The following is a 6,090-nucleotide window of genomic DNA, read 5'->3' as shown; positions in this document are numbered from 1 at the left end:
TGGTGTAAATGTGTGTCTGTGTTACTGGTTGTCAGTGTGTGTCTGTGTTACTTGGTGTCCGTGTGTGTCTGTGTAACTGGGTGCCAGTGCATGTCTTTGTTACTTGGTGCCATTGTATATCTGTGTTACTTGGTTTAATTGTATGTCTTTGTTACTTGGTGTCAGTGTATGTCTGTGTTACTTGGTGCAAGTGTATGTCTTTGTTACTTGGTATTAGTGTGTGTCTGTGTTACTTGGTGTAAGAGTGTGTCTGTGTTCCTGGGTATCAGTGTATGTCTTTGTTACTTGGTGTCCGTGTGTGTCTGTGTTACTTGGTGTAAGTGTGTGTCTTTGTTACTGGGTGTCAGTGTATGTCTTTGTTACTTGGTGTAAGTGTGTGTCTTTGTTACTGGGTATCAGTGTCTGTCTTTGTTACTTGGTGTAAGTGTGTGTCTGTGTTACTTGGTGTAAGTGTGTGTCTTTGTTACTTGGTGTCCGTGTGCGTCCTTGTTACTGGGTGTCAGTGTCTGTCTTTGTTACTTGGTGTAAGTGTGTGTCTGTGTTACTGGGTATCAGTGCATGTCTTTGTTACTTGGTGTCAGTGTTTGCCTGTGTTACTGGGGGTCAGTGTGTGTCTGTGTTACTGGGGATCAGTGTGTGTTTCTAACTGGGTGTCAGTGTGTGTCTGTGTCAATGGGTATCAGTGTATGTCTTTGTTACTTGGTGTCAGTGTCTGTCTGTGTTACTTGGTGTAAGTGTGTGTCTGTGAATCAGTGTATGTCTTTGTGACTTGGTGTCAGTGTATGTCTTTGTAAGTGGGTGTCAGTGTGTGTCTTTGTGACTTGGTGTCAGTGTATGTCTGTGTTACTGGGGGTCAGTGTGTGTCTGTGTTACTGGGGGTCAGTGTGTGTTTCTAAATGGGTGTCAGTGTGTGTCTGTGTTACTGGGTATCAGTGTATGTCTTTGTGACTTGGTATCAGTGTATGTCTTTGTTCCTGGGTGTCAGTGTGTGCCTGTGTTACTAGGTATCAGTGTATGTCTTTGTGAATTTGTATCAGTGTATGTCTTTGTTACTGGGTGTCAGTGTGTTTCTGTGTTACTGGGTATCAGTGTATGTCTTTGTGACTTGGTATCAGTGTATGTCATTATTACTGGGTGTCACTGTGTGTCTGTGTTCCTGGGTATCAGTGTATGAATTTGTGACTTGGTGTCAGTGTATGTCTTTGTTACTGGGTGTCAGTGTGGGCCTTTGTGACTTGGTGTCAGTGTATGTCTTTGTTACTTGATGTAAGTGTGTGTCTGTGATACTTGGTATAAGTGTATGTCTTTGTTTCTTGGTGTCAGTGTATTTCTGTGTTACTTAGAGTAAGTGCGTGTCTGTGTATCAGTGTATGTCTTTGTGACTTGGTGTCTGTGTATGTGTTTGTTACTTGTTGTCAGTGTGTGTCTTTGTGACTTGGTGTCAGTGTATGTCTGTGTTACTGGGGGTCAGTGTGTGTCTGTGTTACTGGCGGTCAGTGTGTGTTTCTAACTGGGTGTCAGTGTGTGTCTGTGTTACTGGGTATCAGAGTATGTCTTTGTTACTTGGTGTAAGTGTGTGTCAGTGTTAGTTGGTGTAAGTGTGTGTCTGTGTTCCTGGGTATCATTGTATGTCTTTGTTACTTGGTGTAATTGTATGTCTTTGTTACTTGGTGTCAGTGTATGTCTGTGTTCCTGGGTATCAGTGTATGTCTTTGTTACTTGGGTTCAGTGTATGTCTTTGTTACTTGGTGTCAGTGTGTGTCTGTGTTACTTGGTGTAAGTGTGTGTCTTTGTTACTTGGTGTCCGTGTCTGTCTGTGTTACTGGGTGTCAGTGTATGTCTTTGTTACTTGGTGTAAGTGTGTCTCTGTGTTACTGGGTATCAGTGTCTGACTTTGTTAATCGGTGTAAGTGTATGTCTGTGTTACTTGGTGCAAGTGTGTGTCTTTGTTACTTGGTGTCCGTGTGTGTCTGTGTTACTGGGTGTCAGTGCATGTCTTTGTTACTTGGTGTTCGTGTATATCTGTGTTACTTGGTGTAAGTGTGTGTCTTTGTTACTTGGTGTAATTGTATGTATTTGTTACTTCGTGTCAGTGTATGTCTGTGTTACTTGGTCAAGTGTGTGTCTGTGTTATTGGGTGTCAGTGTGTGTCTGTGTTACTTGGTGTAAGTGTGTGTCTTTGTTACTTGGTGTCCGTGTGTGTCTGTGTTACTGGGTGTCATTGTATGTCTTTGTTACTTGGTGTCGGTGTATGTCTTTGTTACTGTTTATTAGTGTTTCTCTGTGTTACTGGGTGTCAGTGTATGTCTTTGTTACTTGGTGTAAGTGTGTCTCTGTGTTACTGGGTATCAGTGTCTGACTTTGTTAATTGGTGTAAGTGTATGTCTGTGTTACTTGGTGTAAGTGTGTGTCTTTGTTACTTGGTGTCCGTGTGTGTCTGTGTTACTTGGTGTCACTGCATGTCTTTGTTACTTGGTGCAAGTGTATATCTGTGTTACTTGGTGTAAGTGTGTGTCTTTGTTACTTGGTGTAATTGTATGTATTTGTTACTTGGTGTCAGTGTATGTCTGTGTTACTTGGTGTAAGTGTATGTCTTTGTTACTTGGTCTAAGTGTGTGTCTGTGTTACTTGGTGTAAGTGTATGTCTGTGTTCGTGGGTATCAGTGTATGTCTTTGTTACTTGGCGTCAGTGTATGTCTGTGTTACTTGGTGTAAGTGTCTGCCTGTGTTACTGGGTATCAGTGTATGTCTTTGTTACTTGGTGTCAGTGCATGTCTGTGTTACTTGGTCAAGTGTGTGTCTGTGTTACTGGGTGTCAGTGTGTGTCTGTGTTACTTGGTGTAAATGTGTGTCTGTGTTACTGGGTATCAGTGTGTGTCTGTGTTACTTGGTGTCCGTGTGCGTCTGTGTAACTGGGTGTCAGTGCATGTCTTTGTTACTTGGTGCCATTGTATATCTGTGTTACTTGGTGTAAGTGTGTGTCTTTGCTACTTGGTGTAATTGTATGTCTTTGTTACTTGGTGTCAGTGTATGTCTGTGTTACTTGGTGTAAGTGTATGTCTTTGTTACTTGATATTAGTGTGTGTCTGTGTTACTTGGTGTAAGAGTGTGTCTGTGTTCCTGGGTATCAGTGTATGTCTTTGTTACTTGGTGTCAGTGTATGTCTGTGTTACTTTGTGTAAGTGTGTGTCTGTGTTACTGGGTGTCAGTGTGTGTCTGTGTTACTTGGTGTAAGTGTGTGTCTTTGTTACTTGGTGTCCGTGTGTGTCTGTGTTACTTGGTGTAAGTGTGTGTCTTTGTTACTTGGTGTAAGTGTATGTCTGTGTTACTGGGTATCAGTGTCTGTCTTTGTTACTTGGTGTAAGTGTGTGTCTGTGTTACTTGGTGTACGTGTGTGTCTTTGTTACTTGGTGTCCGTGTGCGTCCTTGTTACTGGGTGTCAGTGTCTGTCTTTGTTACTTGGTGTAAGTGTGTGTCTGTGTTACTGGGTATCAGTGCATGTCTTTGTTACTTGGTGTCAGTGTTTGTCTGTGTTACTGGGGGTCAGTGTATGTCTGTGTTACTGGGGGTCAGTGTGTGTTTCTAACTGGGTGTCAGTGTGTGTCTGTGTCAATGGGTATCAGTGTATGTCTTTGTTACTTGGTGTCAGTGTCTGTCTGTGTTACTTGGTGTAAGTGTGTGTCTGTGAATCAGTGTATGTCTTTGTGACTTGGTGTCAGTGTATGTCTTTGTAACTGGGGGTCAGTGTGTGTTTCTAAATGGGTGTCAGTGTGTGTCTGTGTTACTGGGTATCAGTGTATGTCTTTGTTACTTTGTGTCAGTGTATGTCTGTGTTACTTGGAGTAAGTGTCTGTCTGTGTTCCTCGGTATCATTGTATGTCTTTGTTACTTCGTGTCAGTGTATGTCTGTGTTACGTGGTGTAAGTGTGTGTCTGTGTTACTGGGTATCAGTGTATGTCTTTGTTACATAGTGTCGGTGTATGTCTGTGTTACTTGGTGTAAGTGTGTGTCTGTGTTACTGGGTGTCAGTGCATGTCTTTGTTACTTGGTGCCATTGTATATCTGTGTTACTCGGTGTAAGTGTGTGTCTTTGTTACTTGGTGTAATTGTATGTCTTTGTTACTTGGTGTCAGTGTATGTCTGTGTTACTTGGTGTAATTGTATGTCTTTGTTACTTGGTGTAAGTGTGTGTCTGTGTTACTTGGTGTTAGTGTGTGTCTGTGTTCCTGGGTATTGTGTCTGTCTTTGTTACTTGGTTTCAGTGTATGTCTGTGTTACTTGGTGTAAGTGTATGTCTTTGTTACTTGGTGTAAGTGTGTGTCTGTGTTACATGGTGTAAGTGTGTGTCTGTGTTCCTGGGTATCATTGTATGTCTTTGTTACTTGGTGTCAGTGTATGTCTGTGTTACTTGGTGTCAGTGTGTGTCTGTGTTACTGGGTGCCAGTGTGTGTCTGTGTTACTTGGTGTATGAGTGTGTCTTTGTTACTTGGTGTCCGTGTGTGTCTGTGTTACTGGGTGTCAGTGCATGTCTTTGTTACTTGGTTTCAGTGTATGTCTGTGTAACTTGGTGTAAGTGTGTGTCTTTGTTACTGGGTATCAGTGTATGTCTTTGTTACTTGGTGTCAGTGTATGTCTGTGTTGCATGGTGTAAGTGTGTGTCTGTGTTCCTGGGTATCAGTGTATGTCTATGTTACTTGGTGTCAGTGTATGTCTGAGTTACTGGGTATCAGTGTATGTCTCTGTTACTTTTTGTCAGTGTATGTCTGTGTTACTTGGTGCAAGTGTGTGTCTGTGTTACTGTGTGTCAGTGTGTTTCTGTGTTACTTGGTGTAAGTGTGTGTCTTTGTTTACTAGGTGCCCGTGTGTGTCTGTGTTACTGGGTGTCAGTGTATGTCTTTGTTACTTAGTGTCGGTGTATGTCTGTGTTACTTGGTGCAAGTGTGTGTCTGTGTTACTGGGTGCCAGTGTGTGTCTGTGTTACTTGGTGTAAGAGTGTGTCTTTGTTACTTGGTGTCCGTCTGTGTCTGTGTTCCTGGGTGTCAGTGCATGTCTTTGTTACTTGGTGCCATTGTATATCTGTGTTACTCGGTGTAAGTGTGTGTCTTTGTTACTTGGTGTAATTGTATGTCTTTGTTACTTGGTGTCAGTGTATGTCTGTGTTACTTGGTGTAATTGTATGTCTTTGTTACTTGGTGTAAGTGTGTGCCTGTGTTACTTGGTGTTAGTGTGTGTCTGTGTTCCTGGGTATTGTGTCTGTCTTTGTTACTTGGTTTCAGTGTATGTCTGTGTTACTTGGTGTAAGTGTGTGTCTGTGTTAGTGGGTGCCAGTGTGTGTCTGTGTTACTTGGTGTATGAGTGTGTCTTTGTTACTTGGTGTCCGTGTGTGTCTGTGTTACTGGGTGTCAGTGCATGTCTTTGTTACTTGGTGTCAGTGTATGTCTGTGTAACTTGGTGTAAGTGTGTGTCTTTGTTACTGGGTATCAGTGTATGTCTTTGTTACTTGGTGTCAGTGTATGTCTGTGTTGCATGGTGTAAGTGTGTGTCTGTGTTCCTGGGTATCAGTGTATGTCTATGTTACTTGGTGTCAGTGTATGTCTGAGTTACTGGGTATCAGTGTATGTCTCTGTTACTTTTTGTCAGTGTATGTCTGTGTTACTTGGTGCAAGTGTGTGTCTGTGTTACTGTGTGTCAGTGTGTTTCTGTGTTACTTGGTGTAAGTGTGTGTCTTTGTTTACTAAGTGCCCGTGTGTGTCTGTGTTACTGGGTGTCAGTGTATGTCTTTGTTACTGGGTGTCAGTGTATGTCTTTGTTACTTGGTGTCGGTTTGTGTCTGTGTTACTGTGTATCAGTGTCTGTCTTTGTTACTTGGTGTAAGGTTGTGTCTGTGTTACTGGGTATCAGTGTATGTCTTTGTTACTTGGTGTCAGTGTATGTCTGTGTTATTTGGTGTAAGTGTGTGCCTGTGTTACTGGGTATCAGTGTCTGTCTCTGTTACTTGGTGTCAGTGTATGTCTGTGTTACTGGGTATCAGTGCATGTCTTTGTTACTTGGTGTCAGTGATTGTCTGTGTTACTTGGGGTCAGTGTGTGT

This window comes from Heterodontus francisci, unplaced genomic scaffold (genome assembly GCF_036365525.1).
Source record: "Heterodontus francisci isolate sHetFra1 unplaced genomic scaffold, sHetFra1.hap1 HAP1_SCAFFOLD_97, whole genome shotgun sequence".
Taxonomy (NCBI): Eukaryota; Metazoa; Chordata; class Chondrichthyes; order Heterodontiformes; family Heterodontidae; genus Heterodontus; species Heterodontus francisci.
This window is presented reverse-complemented; position numbering follows the sequence as displayed.